Source organism: Malaclemys terrapin, chromosome 12, assembly GCF_027887155.1.
Source record: "Malaclemys terrapin pileata isolate rMalTer1 chromosome 12, rMalTer1.hap1, whole genome shotgun sequence".
Classification (NCBI taxonomy): domain Eukaryota; kingdom Metazoa; phylum Chordata; order Testudines; family Emydidae; genus Malaclemys; species Malaclemys terrapin.
The window spans coordinates 17768760-17783765 of NC_071516.1; the positions used below are offsets into that span (position 1 = coordinate 17768760).

At 41.9% G+C, this 15006-nt stretch overlaps 1 protein-coding gene across 5 annotated transcripts in view; it reads right to left on the reverse strand.

The window, feature by feature from the left end:
• STAU1 (staufen double-stranded RNA binding protein 1) overlaps positions 1 to 13119 on the reverse strand; it is a 47122-nt gene extending 34003 nt beyond the window's left edge. For all 5 annotated transcript variants that reach the window (XM_054044944.1, XM_054044943.1, XM_054044942.1 and 2 more), the window contains exons 1-2: positions 12955 to 13119; positions 5265 to 5333 (exon numbers count right to left, since the gene is read on the reverse strand). The gene's annotated coding sequence lies outside the window, so the exon portion shown is untranslated. The remainder of the gene's footprint in view (positions 1 to 5264; positions 5334 to 12954) is intronic.
• Between the last annotated feature and the right edge of the window lie 1887 nt (positions 13120 to 15006).

Sequence of the window (15006 nt, forward strand, 5' to 3'; positions counted from 1 at the left end):
ACCTGGAGGTTGAGAGAAGGTAAGATGCAGTAAATTTAGAAGGTGGCTCCAGAGTAACGACATTATAGCCCTTACATCTAATTATAAAGAGTATATGTCTGAAAGCACTGAAAGAGTCTTGACTTTAAATGGAAAAATTGGCCGAGTGAAACGAGATACCACGCTCAACACAACTAAATTGGAGATATCCCATCTCCTAGAACTGGAAGGGACCTTGAAAGGTCATCGAGTCCAGCCCCCTGCCTTCACTAGCAGGACCAAGTACTGATTTTGCCCCAGATCCCCAAGTGGCCCCCTCAAGGATTGAACTCACAACCCTGGGTTTAGCAGGCCAATGCTCAAACCACTGAGCTATCCCTCCCCCCGAGTAACATCTTACAAATAGAAGAAATTATTGAATCTTCTCTTCCTTTGGTGAGTTTGAAGTAATATCATGCCCCTTAAAACAACATAATTTACACTGCTTTTCTGAAAAGCCTAAAGTAGAAACCAAGTTCTAAAGTGCAGTTCCTTCACTGAAAACTCTGCCCACAGCTCCCATATGTTTAAACCAGTGCACTGTTTTTCAGTTGAACTCCACTACTGTGGTACCAAATAGGAAGAGGGAATCTCAGGTAGCTAAGCTGCAAAACATACATTAAATTGCACTTTAAATCAGCTAGCAGCAGTGCAGAAAATAGAAAAAAATTAATTCTTGTGGGAAACTGCTAAGGCTATGTCTACACTAGAGATTTTTTCACACCCATGAGTGACAAGTTATGCCGACAAAAGTGCTAGTGTAGACATCGCCTAAGTGAGCCACCAAATTCATCTCTAGAGGCAGTTTCCAAAAGGTCTTCAATGGTAAAGCAGAGTCCTGTAGCAGGTACTTCACTATCTAAAATGTAACTAAGCTCCGATTTTTTTTTAATGATTTTTCTGCTTGGTTATTGTACTGCAAATACACTAGATGCTTAAAAAAGCAAACTGAAATGCTGATGTTCCAAAAACCTTTCAGCTTGCATTGTCACAGTAACAAATACTGTTAACACATAAATACCAATGAGGTACAATAGTTAATTTAATTAGGAAGTTACCAAAGCACTTTCCATGCTTTTATCAAGGGCATACTGCCTTCCATAATCCCCTCATTGCTTGCTATTTAGTATATTTTGCTCACTGGATGATGACTAGAGTTTAATTTTATGAGCCTATTTCTAATGTTTCACGCTGCTCATTAAATATTTCATAGGTTTTCAAGTCAGCACTAAGGTCTACCAATGAGCATAATTTTTAAGATTTCAAAGAGACTGGCTAGCTAAATTAAACAAGTATAAAAACTAACCTATTCAGATGTTTTGTATGTCTCCAAAATTGCTGGTTTAAAAACACCATACGATTAACTACTGCAAGAATGCACTACATGCTGGAACCCCAAAGATTATAGCAGCTACTAAAATGGAGTTTATTTTCAAGCAGATTATGAAACAATATTTTACAGAAATGACAGCATCTTTCAGCATAAAGAACATACATACCAGCACAAAAACACTGATTGCAACTTTTCTGGACAGATTCTCAGTCCTTCTAGCAAGAGAGAAAGTTTGACTTTTCTTTTTACAAATGTTAAAATATAGGTCACTAACACGTTACTCTCTGGTAACAAATGTGGCTTGTTAGATGTTTGTGGATGCCAAATCTAAAATTTGGTGACACTTTATTTTTAATTATACAAACTTAAGACTAGAAAAAATAATGAAATTAAATCACATGTGAATACGTACATTGATCACACTTACACTGTCAAAGCAACCCAATGGCTCAGAGTTAAATTTTTGCAGAAATAGGAAATATTATTTAGGCAGAAGCTGCTGAAATTTGTACCAACTTCCTGCCATGCATTCACAGAGCCATTCAACACCACCCCGATTTCTTTTTCTAGGTGGTCATTCTTGAACAATTTCATAGGTTACTTGGTATACGCCTCTGGGGATAATAGCAACACAAGCCTGTTACTTCCTAAATACTGCTTAGTTCAGAATATTGTTAATCACTGCCATGCTAAAAGTGCTAATCCATCAGGGTGCAACCAAGATAAAAACACAGCAGAATGCTAATTTAATTCTGTGTGCACATCATGATCTACTGGGATCAGTACTTCCCCGATCAATACACTTTTGATAGTCAGGGACATCCATTAGCAGCCACACTGCCTCAAATGTAAGTATGTACTTAACAGGATTAGCCAAAGTTTTCATTTGCCTTATGTTTGAGTTTTCCCCATGTTTCGTGGTTTAGTTTAGCATGTTATGGTTCTAAGTCTCCATACATTTATTCCTGTTTTCTTCTGCTCCTTTCATCCACAAGGTGCTTACTACCTAGATCTTGCAAAACTGCTCTAGTATTTTTTGCAGGGAAGCAAGTCTCGGAGTAGAATACTAGTTACTTTCTATATTTACTGTGGAGGACAAAGGGATGGAGCTTCACATACAATCATAGCTCAAACTAAGTTCTACATGGATCAGTCTCCATCAAGAGTCAGACAACAATATTAAGCCTGAAAAAAATTCCCTAGAGAGAACAATGCTTAAGATAGAGAATTCAGCCATTATCCTAAAATTCTATAGAAACTCCAGCACATGACCTAGGACTTAAAGCAATAAGATTTTAGAAACTAATCCAAACGTGAACAAATTTCAGCTGTTCACATTCCAGAACCAGACAACAAAATTGCTGTAGACATGTTCATAGGGTCATAACTTGCTTCTTTTCCGCCTACAAACCAACCGCTTAAGTTTTAGACAAAGGCCTGGCAGGGTTTAGGAAACAGCTGCTGAAAGTTTACCTCTTTGCTTCGAACAATGATATGTAGTTTACCTCCCCTCCATGCACCCCAACATCCACTCCCCCAACTTTCGAATAAATAACTTGAAAGAGCTCAGCTTTTGTTTATCCTCTGGGAATTTGAGATGAGATTTCCAGCCTCAGAAGAAACCAAGTAACAGCATTTAAATTAAATAGAACCACACAGCATTTTTCTGTGTCTCAATTTCCATATCTGTAAAATGGCGACAATACCATTCACTATTCCTTTGTAAAGTGCTTTGAATCTACAGATAAAAAAATGCTATATAGGTATTGAACGTTATTATGGAGACCCCCAGCACACAATGCTGGCAATTTAGCAGGCAAGAAAAATGCACCAAACAAAATCACGAGTGCTCTCTCCCATCACTGTTTCTAGGTGGCAGTAATGTCTGCCCAAATTGGAGATTTGAAAGAATCCACAATGAGCTAAAACTTCACTTGAATTATAATTGCCAGCTTGTGGCAGTATTCATCTCTTAACATTTACCCTATGCCAACCGTTTGAATACATGAACCCACAGTTTATTTCCATACCACAAGATGAATTTGCTACTTTAAAAAAAAAAGATAAAACTGAATTGTGTTGCAGGTGAATTTTTTCTAATTAACCTATCCTTTTTATCTGTGTTACTATCAACGTACACAATGCTTGTTCGTACACAGATATAACTTGTTTGTTGTTTGATGCAATCGTCATTACCTAATTTGCTCCTTCAAGCAAAGCCCATTTGTATTTATACTCCAATTGCATTGTACCTTGCCAGACGCACAGACATTACCAATCTGGAAATATATCAGCATCAACACATTCTCAGAGCAGGGAAAGCCTAGGAATCTTGTATTCAAGAATTAATCCTTCTTGTGAAGCAGATATTTAACTAATTCTATAGGTTTTTTTTAAGAAGTCTCCATTTATTTCATTTCTGGTACTGCAAACAATAAGAAATATAGGAATGGCCCAGAGAGGACTTCTATATAACATATATATATACACTTTGTAAAACCAAATTTGAGAAATATTTTGACAGGACTCCAAACAGTGCACAAAGCAAGGTGTCCGTTTATTGGTGAAACGGAAACTTCTTAGGTAGCCAAACTACTGTAACTGATTTGTACAAGTTACTCATTAAGCTATTGCGACTGACATTCCACTCAAAGCAAAAGCTTAATTATAGGCCATGTTTTAGCATCTATAAAAAAAATTTAGGCAATAACCTTTACAAATTAAGGCGACGTGTCCTGTAACAAAAATTTAGACTGTTTTAGGTTGCCACTTACAAAAGAAAACTTGAGACTTAGGTTGATATTGACATTTTACAACTGAAATAGAAAACTAAGAAAACACTCATGTATTAGGTGAAAAAAACAGATAATTTGCTTGCAAGCTGCATTCAAAAATTAATTAAAAAAACATTTTGAACTCCTATAGGACCTTCTGTTTGATGGCAAATACCTTACAAACTTTAGATGACCCTTGTGAGATACAGGTAGCAAAACTGAAGCCTAAAGTCACAACGAACAGAGGCAGAGTACAGAAGTGAACACAGTGGTTTTGCTCCCAATCCTTTTCTCATTAAGATACTTTTAGATCAGAGAGTCATACTTTGTAGCTTCTATATGCCAACCTCATTGCACACACCAGGGGCTTCTTGTATCCTCCATTCCCCCAACCCCACGGTTCCAATTTGCCACTCTTACATCCCCACCTCCCCTTCAGTTCAGGGACATAGTACCACAGTAGCTATTTACCTATTTGTAGTTTATTAAATTAGTTTTCTTCTTTCTGCCTAGGAGATAAGGCAGAAAGAAGAACATTTTAAACTCCATTGGAATGATGAGCAGAGTTTAGATGGGGAATGTTATTATACTGGAAGGTGTTGGTAGTTTCCATTAACCAGTTCTTTGTTCTATAAACAGTTAGAGAGCCTATTAAAGTTGATGGGTGTGCTAACCAGATGCCAGGGACTGTATCCCACTCCCTCACACATTTTCCTCCTCCTGGTTTTCCAATTTTTACCAAAATCAATAGAATTCCGTCTACTGATACTTCCAAAATTTCAGGGAATATTGTAGGTATCGGGAATGGTAGTCTAAAGTTATGTTACATCCAGAGAAATACTATCAAGTTGAGTTTACGGCCTCATTTCACTCAGCCAAAAATTGTCAGATTTCTGTAAGAAAAAAGTTATGCAAGAAAGTAATTTTTTCAGGTAACTTCTTTTTTAGGTAATTTCTTTAATGCCAAAATTATTAGAGGTGTTTCAGATAAGTTAAAGTATGCCAGGGGAAAAAGAGCTCTTTTCCACCGTGTAACAGAATATTGCCAGTTAATAACCTCCTTGAATATTAGGTTAAAAAAAAGATAGACACTATAAGTGATAAAAGTTACTGAATCATAGGTTGAATGTTTCCTGTACCTTTAGGTGATCCAGGGACAGTGAAGTTTTGGTTTTAGTTCCAAGGCGGGTATTTATGTTGGAGAAAGCCTAGGAAGAAAAAAATGCAGTGTTAATAATTTGCTTTGTGAAGCTACTTAAGTATTTTAAGGTATTCTATAATTAACTGATCATTGCTAAAAATTATCATCAGGAGCAATGAAGAAACTTCTGAATATGAGGGCAAAATTGTCCAAAGTGTAGCTGAGAGTGAAGACTGCTTGAAAATTTTGCAATTTGTTTTCAGAAAAATGTTAACTCCACATATATTTTAAGTTTCTGAGGCTTGTTTTATAAGATGCCTTCAATATATGCATTGTAAGTATTTAGGCTGTGAATTTCAGAGGGGCCTAAGGGAGTTGGGTGCCTAACTCCCCATGACCATTGAAAATCTCAGCCTTAGACAAGAACTTACATAAACATTATATTCTCCCTGACAGATGGTAAAAAATGAAGCTCATTTGTAAACAATGCAGAACTACAGCTTGATTTGACAACCCTCCTCTTCCTGCTCCCTTTCCCTAATCCCAACTAACCTCCCCGCTTAGGGATGCCTACTGTACGGAGACTATATTGCCATAGCTATACTGGCACAACCCTATAGTGTAAATGCAGCCTACACTAATGGAAGAGGTTTTCCTGTCTGTATACGAGGAACACCACATCCATGAGCTACAGCAGCTACGTTGATGGAAGCATTCTTTCATCGACTTATCTGCATCTAAACTGGGGTTTAGGTCAGAATACCTATGTTGGTCAGGGGTGTGTTCCCTCCCCATCCCTGACTGATATAGCTATGTCAAACTACTTTTAAGTGTAGACCAAGCCTTAAATTTGGAGAAATGGCTGGAATCATGGAGTCCATCAATCCTGCTCTTCGCCTGGCTATAAGAGTTGCTTAAGAATATGATGTACCCCCTCCACAGCAAGGCCTGATCTTACTGCCATGTGATCTAACACTGGAGGACTAAGATCAGATAAGGGAACAGAATTTATGCCTCCTCCACAGAACCAATGCATTGCAATGCACTACACAGAGAAACAGATATCTGATAGCCTTATTCAAAAATTGGCTTTTGCAACCATCTTTAAAAGTTACAGTAACAGCTGTGCACACAGTGGTATCAGTTAAAGCACTGGCTCTGGCACTGTGTTGCAGAATTTTTATAAAGTCTGGTTCAATAGAAAAAGTTTAACAACTATGAATCAAACGCTGCAGCCCTTACTTACTAAAGGTGAGTTTTATATGACTATTGACTATCAGGGCCCAGGTCAGGCTCCTTAATATTTCTGATTAACTTCTTGTGTTATATACTGATATTATGCGGTAGAAGTAGGAAAAAGAGAAAGCAGAGATACTGATTAGTAAAAGTTCCCTAAAGAGTTAATGTCTTATATATTTTGTTAAAGGTTTAAAACTTAAGTAACATTAAAGCAATAATTTCAATGTTCAAACTTAGTCATGTCTCATAACTAAAAATTATGTAGTTAAATGCCAGAGGTTTTTTTTTTTTTAAAAGAAAGAAATGCTTTCAGTACTAAGATCAAGTCAGTCACTTGCAATTTTAGACCAATCCTACTCAATACATTTATGGTTGGTTTTTTTGACAGACATTACACATAGCATGCCCCCAGTTTTGCCTCTGGGATCTTGAAAATTAAAATTAGTTTCCTACTCAGTTATTTCCTACTATTTTATCAGAGAAGGTGGATGGTCTCTTGGCACTGCAATGATTTTTTGACATAAGCCAAGACCGAAAATAAGTCCCAAAGTAGCATTTCAATCCCTAACATAAAAGTCTTATAACTATCTTACTAGAGCCAAAACTTTAAAGACAGGTTTAAGTTCCTCTCTCTCCATAGGATTTTCACCTGGATAGTAAAAAAAAAAAAAAAAAAAAAAAAAAAGTATTCCTCCTTTGCAGCAATACAGCCTCTGAGAATGTACTTTGCAGAATGATCGTAACCATTTTCAATAGCTGGATATTTCTTAAATGCTTGGACTTGTTGTCCTTTTAATCCCCTTCTCACTGTTCTATAAGTGACCTTCCTCATAAAATCCAAATGTTACCATCCCAGAACATTGTGTGAAGCAGTTCAAGGATATGCATCAAGTATTAAATTTAAAATTGTATGTAAAAAAAAAAATAACTGGCCACGTGAAGGTTTGACCTTCAGTCCACGCACCATGTGTAGTTTTTAGTATACTGTACTGTGTCTAATGGTAAACAAGGTGGGACAGGAACAATTTCTTCTGTACTTATACCACAAAGCAGCATACACCAGAAGACTGAAAAAAGAACGGACGACAAAAGGGCTGTGCAATAAATAGTAGCTGACAAGGAATGCTCAATCTACACAAATGAAAATTGTACAAGACGTACTAACATTTCCAGCCATCTTTTTTACATGAACAAATCCAGTTTTTTCTAGACTTAGGATACTTTGTAAAAAAACTAATCAGAAAAATGTTAGATATAAATAATACAATATCTTACAGACCCCATCACACTAAATTGAGTTGTTATAGTCTTATTCCCCAGAGATATTTAAAAACTAAAGGAATTCTTCAATCACCATAAATATAACAAAAGCCAGTATATTGTGAACATCTGTCACCTGTGCAGTGACAATCTTCAGAGTGACCTATAACAAGGTAGAAGAATAATTACAAGGGCAGGTTTATGAAGTTTAACATCTAATTGATTGATACATATTTTTCAGAATGATTTTTAAACAAATAAGAGGTTATAGAAATGTATTTTTGTCTATTTTTTAGTTCTTAATTTTAAATGACTAACACAAAACCAACATGGCATCATCTTGATAACATTATTAAATGTCCTCCGATTTGTGTTTAATAATATCCTCTCCATTATCATACCTGGATAATAGTTGTAAATCAAATAGCTTGTAATTATAAAGAACATAAATCTACTAGAACAGGGGTGGGCAAACTTTTTGGCCCGAGGGCCACATCGGGGTTGCAAAACTGTATGGAGGGCCAGCTAAGGAAGGCTGTGACTCCCCAAACAGCCTAGCCCCCGCCCCCTATCCAACTTCTCCCACTTCCCACTCCCTGACTGCCCCCCTCAGAATTCCCAACCCATCCAACCCCCCCCTGCTCCCTGACTGCCCTTACCCCTATCCACACCCTCGTCCCTTGACAGGCCCCCGGGACCGCACACCTATCCAAGCCCCCCTCCCCCCCCCGTTCCCACCTCCTGATCTCTATCCACACCCCTGCTCCCTGACAGACCCCCCCAGGACTCCCATGCTTATCCAACCCCCCAATTCCCCGTCCCCTGACTGCCCCCCCAACCTCCGCCCCATCCAACCGCCCCCTGCTCCGTCCCGTGACTGCTGCTTGGGACCCCCCACCCCTTATCCGGGACTCCCCACTCCTTATCCGGGACTCCCCACTCCTTATCCAACCCCCCTGCCCCCTTACCAGGCCGATCAGAGCAGCATGTCTGGCAGCCGTGCCGCCCAGCTGGAGCCAGACACGCTGCTGCGCTCCTCCGCAGGAGCGAGTAACCCCGCTGCCCGCGCAGCGGCGTGGCTGCGGGGGAGAGGCCAGGGACTAGCCACCCCAGCCGGGAGCTCAAGGGCCGGGCAGGATGGTCCCATGGGCCGTAGTTTGCCCACCTCTGTACTAGAAGCTAGCTGAAATGGGCATGTTTCTAGAAACCCATTTCTGAATGTTTGTGTCCTTTCTTTGAAGGGGTAGCTACTTTTCTTCTAATTTTAAATATTGTATTGGTTTTCAGAAACTAAGTGAGGGAGTAAAAAATAGTAACTGATTAATAAGGCACAGTAAAGCAGATTATTTTATGTGCTACTGTACTGTAGTTCAGCTAAAACTAAAGTCTAAAAAGTATGAGTTATTCTGTAGACAGAATAATTTCTTCTAATCAGCAACATATTCCTGTTCAGGGGTATAAAAGGGAAGACAAAAGCTTTTATAAAATGAAATATTCAGAACTTCAGTTCAAGATCAGGAATAGTGGTATTTTTGCCCATTAATACAAAAGACACATTGAACTTAGGTTTAAATAAATCTGTTATCTATCTTAGGCACTTACATGGCCCCTATTATAACAGTACCTACCTGCCTCTCAATCTTTCACAATGTCCCTGTGAAATACAGAGTGTTATTATCTCATTTCATAGATGGGGAACAGAAAGGCTAAGTGACTTGCCCAAGAGAGAAAGTCTGCGGTGCAGCAGGGTTTTGGTGACATCTGCAATTCTGAAGGAATGGTTTTCATATCACATTCTTTATGAATTAATACTCTACACTCACCATATAAAAAAATTGAAACTTGCAATCGGACACCTCTGAAACCTCAGTAGAAATAGTAGCGGTGATTAACTGAAGCCCAAAAATTGAGGTCTTGAAAAATTTACCTGACATCCACATAACTAGAATACTACAGCTACCAACCTACCCCAATCAGTGAGAACAACCACCTCCCACAAAGCCACTGAGACGAGGAAGGGTATACGAATTCATACAAAGTGCTGTTCCTGAATCCTGCTCAGGGCTTCCATCTCTTATTAAATTAATACCTTAATGCCATGACAAATTATACAAGTTTTGTCAATGTGTATGAAACTATGCTTGGGTCTGTCAGAGATCTGTACAATATATTAGACGTGCCCAAGATGAAGAAGTGGGATGTTTGGGAATTTATTCAACGTCCACTTGTCGTTATTTCCCATTTTTAACTTGATGGCTGGTGGCTACCAAGAAAGATGCTATTATTGTCTCCAATATCAGCCTCTGGCTAGTAAGGGTAATACATATCACACCCCTTCCCCTCCATCGTCTCAAGCCCCCTGAGCGTACAGAAGGATCCATTACTTTACATCTCCTCCAGACTCCTCACTGCAGTGACCAGGGGCACTGTCATTCTATCCTTCACTCAGCTTCCACTTCTGTTTTCTCCTTCTCTGTGAATAGTTACAGCATCCTGCCTGTTCATAACTTTTCCAAGTAGCAGTGACAAAGACATAGTCAGTTTCACTAATGCTAGTTAGAATCCCATGGCAACAGTGAAACCGATTAAGTCTGCTGTCTGCAGACCCAGGAAGACAGAACCACACTACAAAATGTGAATTTTCCTTACTACTATAAAGGCTACACACTTTTTTAAACACGGAAGGTTAAATACTGCAGGAACTGATGGCTTAGCTGCCTCTGCTCCTTTCCAGTCTTCCCCTACACCAAATCATTATTGGAACTTCAAGTCCAAATTTCCACAAACTAATAGCTTTGTAGAGTTAGGTCATTTTACAAAATACTCCATGATAACCCAATATCAGGGTATGTCTACACTTCAGTAGCACAGCTCCAGCTATGCTGCTGTAGCATAGACACTTACTACAGTAACAAAAGGGTTTTTCTCTCACTGTAGAGTGGTAGCTAGGTCGACGAAAGAATCCTTTTGTCGGCCTAGCTGCATCTACAGTGAGGGGATTGATCTAACTGGGTCAAAATTTTTTCACAGCCCTGTGCAACGTAGCTAGGTTGACCCAAGTTTTAGATGTAAACCAAACCTGAGTGACAATGGCTTGATAACCTGCAGTATGAAGCAGCTCTGATGTGGCTGATTATTTAACTTTTATAATTAGTGTTAAAATAGGATAGCCAAATATTTGTTATTGAAAGGTTTAAATAGCTGCCACAAAAAAGGCACTAGCCCCTCATACTCTATCAATTACAGGAAAAAATGTATGATCAGAATGCAAAAACACTCTAGCTGAGCAAGGTCGTGCTCCTGGACAAACTTTCCATAAACCACAAACATGTTCCTCTTACAAGACCTTGACTAGCCAAGGAATATCTCAAAGCTAATATTTGTGGCACTATAAGATGAGGCTCAAAATAATTCACATAGCTGATAATTTACATGGTGCTTCACAAATACAGATAAGACACCCCAGGAGAGAGGATGTGGATTAATGATAAAAAGAGAAACAGGTGATGAAAAGCCTAAACAGGGATCTGAAGAGAAGCAGGAGCAACACCGTGATTTAAAGACACAAAACCAAGAGCAGAGAGAGATGTCATTAAGGCAAAGAACTGAGATAACATGGAAGCCTTTAAATGCTAACAGTTTCCACTATCATAAAAATATGTTAAATGAAACTTTATTTATTTTTCTATAACATTACATGGTTTGAAAATACACACTCAAGGCTAATGATTGTAGTTATCAAAAATACCACACAGGTCTTCTCTATTGGTCCAGTCCACTAAAATAATCAAGACACGTACATGCAGTGTAAATATCAACATCTTCATGTCTAAGAGAAGTTGTCAATGCAACTGTTGAGAGTACCGTTACAACAGGCAAAATGAATTCCCCTTTTTGGAATGATAAATGTGTAAAAACAGTCAAACCACTTTCACAATTTCTAGATTTACCAATAAAGACTATTAGATGGGGCTTTAAAAATCCAGACACCTGTAGAGTAGAATTTACATTATTCAGTGCCAGAAATATAGACAGCCCATTTTTTCAATTTACCTCTGATCCTGTAGTTACCTCAGCACAATTGCACAGATGTAGGTAAGTCTATGGCTGGATTAATTTCTACACAGATTGACTTGACAGATGCCACATGTTAAAACTACAACTTGTCTCATCTATGCTCCGATGTTAACATCACCATTAACACATTTAAAATACAGCTTTCCCCCCGCCCCCATATGAACATTGCTACAAGGTACTGTAGCTGCATGTTAAAATGAGAATTATAAGAATTTTAAATAAAACTCAGAAGACCATTGTGTATCTATTTTATAAACTTACTACCCAAGCAGCGGGTAAAGAATTATATTGTTGGTCTGGCATTTTTATTTGTTTGTGTCACTGTGATCTTAACCTACCCACTGACATGCACCTTGTTCTTCTGCCTCTTTAACAGGCAAAACCAAACAGGAGGCTGTCATCTGTATATCAAGTTAAGATATTGCCTATCGGGGCTCTAACACAATGGGGCAGCAGGTATAAACTAAACAAAAGCACCTGTCCCACAGGCTCTAAAACGGGCAGCAGGCAAACAGCTTGCAAAGGAACCTGTTGCTGTTACATCTACCAAAAAATTGATGTCATGACGGGAAAATGGGGGTGGCGGATACTGTAGCTGTCACCCGCCCTGGTGTTGCAGGGGATGAGTGGGAAGGAGGGAACCTGGCGCTTCAGCTGCCACCTGCTTAGGCACCTGGGGGTCGGTGCCTCCGACGGGGCAGGGCCCGGGATGCTCCCCCTCAACTGCCTCCCTCGCGGACAGGGCGGCGATTCCCACCCAGCGCGGCCTGCTCCCCCTCAGAAGCCTCAGCCAGGGCCCGCTCTGTAACCTGAGCCGCCGCCCCCCCGCTACACCAGGCCGACGCCCCCCAGGGCCCGCCTCCCGCTGCCCGTGAGGACGGGGCTCCGGCTCATCCCCAGGAAGCGGGAGGCGAAGGGGAACCCTGCCCCTGTGCGAGCTGGCGGCGCTACCACCTACCGAGCACCGACTCCCATCCCCGCCAATCAGGGGCCCTGCTGCCGGCCTCGCACACCCCACAGATGGAGACAGCAGAGCCGCCGCTGCCCCACTAGGCCCGCCGCCGCCGCCGACCCCCCCCCCCGCGGGGAATCCGGAGCCGCCCCCCTCTCACCTGGCTGCCTGGGCTGCGGCTCCCGGGCCGGCTGGTGCTGCGGGCGGGCAGGCGGGCGTCTCAGTCCATTGGCCGGGTCCCGAGGCGGGGAGGGGGTCTGGGAAGGGGGGGCGAATCGCAGTGGCGGAGGGAGGTGGCGGACACAGGGCAAACACTAAAGAGAATGAACGCCGGGGGCAGGTCCGGCCGGGGAGGAAGTGACGGCACCGCGCCTGAGTGAAGAGATAGCCAATCAGAGTGGCCACAGCACCTTATAGCACCCGCCCATCTTAGCACCCGCAGCCAATCCGCCAGCGGACCGGCTCGAAGCACAGCCCTTATCCCGGACTGCAACTCCCGGCATGCATCGCTCACTCAGACCGCCTCGTCTCCAAGGGGACTACAGCTCCCGGCATGCATCGCTCACTCAGCCCGCCGGATCGCCAAGGGGACTACAGCTCCCGGCATGCTCGACTTCGCTTGGGCACTCGGAGTTGAGGGGGACTTGAACTTGGTCAAACTTGCCCAAGGAACCAGTCCAAGACGGGCCCCAGGCTGGGGTCCCTGGGGCCCCGGGCTGACCTTAGGCCGGAGACCATTCAGCATACAGGGCCTGAAGCCTCGCTCCAGGTTGACTCAGACCCTGGTTGCTGCTGGGGGATGTTTACCCTACCGGCGCAGGGGTCGGGGGCTAGGAGCCTATGGGGGAGGCGGGGAGTGAGAGGCGCTGCTGCAGTGTTTCTGGTGCGCTTGCCGTCGTTCAGGCCCTTCCTCCCCATTTAGGCCCTTCTTTCAGGTGGCTGGGAATCCCCCGCCTACACTGGCGCTAGGTGAGAACGCAAGCAGATGGGGTTTGTGTGTAGGGTGGAGCAAGAGCAGGGCTACTTGAGGTCCAGTTGTGAGCACACCAGAGGGCCAGCCCCTCTTGGCTAGGCGAGGCAAAGCATCCCACTCATGGGAGAGGAGCCCCTGGGCTGTATTTTGTTTATTTGAGAACACAAGAACAACCATACTCAGTCAGACTGAAGGTCCATCTAGCCCAATATTCTGTCTTCCGCCAGTGGCCAATGCCTGGTGCCCCAAAGGGAATGAACAGAACAGGTAATCATCGGGTAATCCATCCCATTACCCATTCCCAGCTTCTGCCAAACAGAGGCTAGGGCTACCATCGCTGCACCTGTCAGCTACCAGCTATTGATGGGCGTATCCTCCATGAACGTATCTAGTTCTTTTTTGAACCCTCTATAGTCTTGGCCTTCACAACATCCTCGGGGAAGGAGTTCCACAGGTTGACTGTGCATTGTGGGGAAAAAATACTTCCTTTGGTTTGTTTTAAACCTGCCGCCTATTCGTGCCTGAGCCAGGACCCGTACAGCTAAGTTGAACGTGAAGACAAAGTCATAGGCATCCTATCAACTACAGCAGTGGAGCTAATATTGACTACTGCATAAGGGAGCGGTAGTTCCAATGTGGCAGTGTACTGGAAGTTGTAGTCTCTTTCTATGATCTAAATGGAACATTGCATAGTGGGAGGTGTAGTTGATCCACCCCTAATCTCTAGCTCATAAAGGCAGCATAGGTGATAGCTGCTCTATTTAATCCAAGTGAGCTATAGGCCCCTACCAGTTCCCAGAAACAGTAGGTGCTTACTTTCACTATATTAGAGCTGTAGTCCACAAAAACAATGAGGAGTCCAGGGGTACCTTCAAGACTAACAGTTGGACATAAGCTTTCATGGGTTTAAAAAAAAAAAAAAAAAAAAAACCACTTCTTCAGATGCATGGAGTGAAAATTACAGATGCTGCATTTTCACTCTATGCATCTGAAATGGCTTTTTTTTTTTTTTTTTTTTAAAACACCCACAAAAGCTTATGCCCAAATAAATCTGTTAGTCTTTAAGGTGCCACCGGACTCCTCATTATTGTTTTTGTGGATACAGACTAACACGGCTACCTCCTGATACCTGACAGCTGTAGTCCAGTGGCTCTCAACCTTTCCAGACTACTATACCCCTTTCAGGAGTCTGATTTGTCTTATGTACCCCCAAATTTCGCCTGACTTAAAACTACTTGC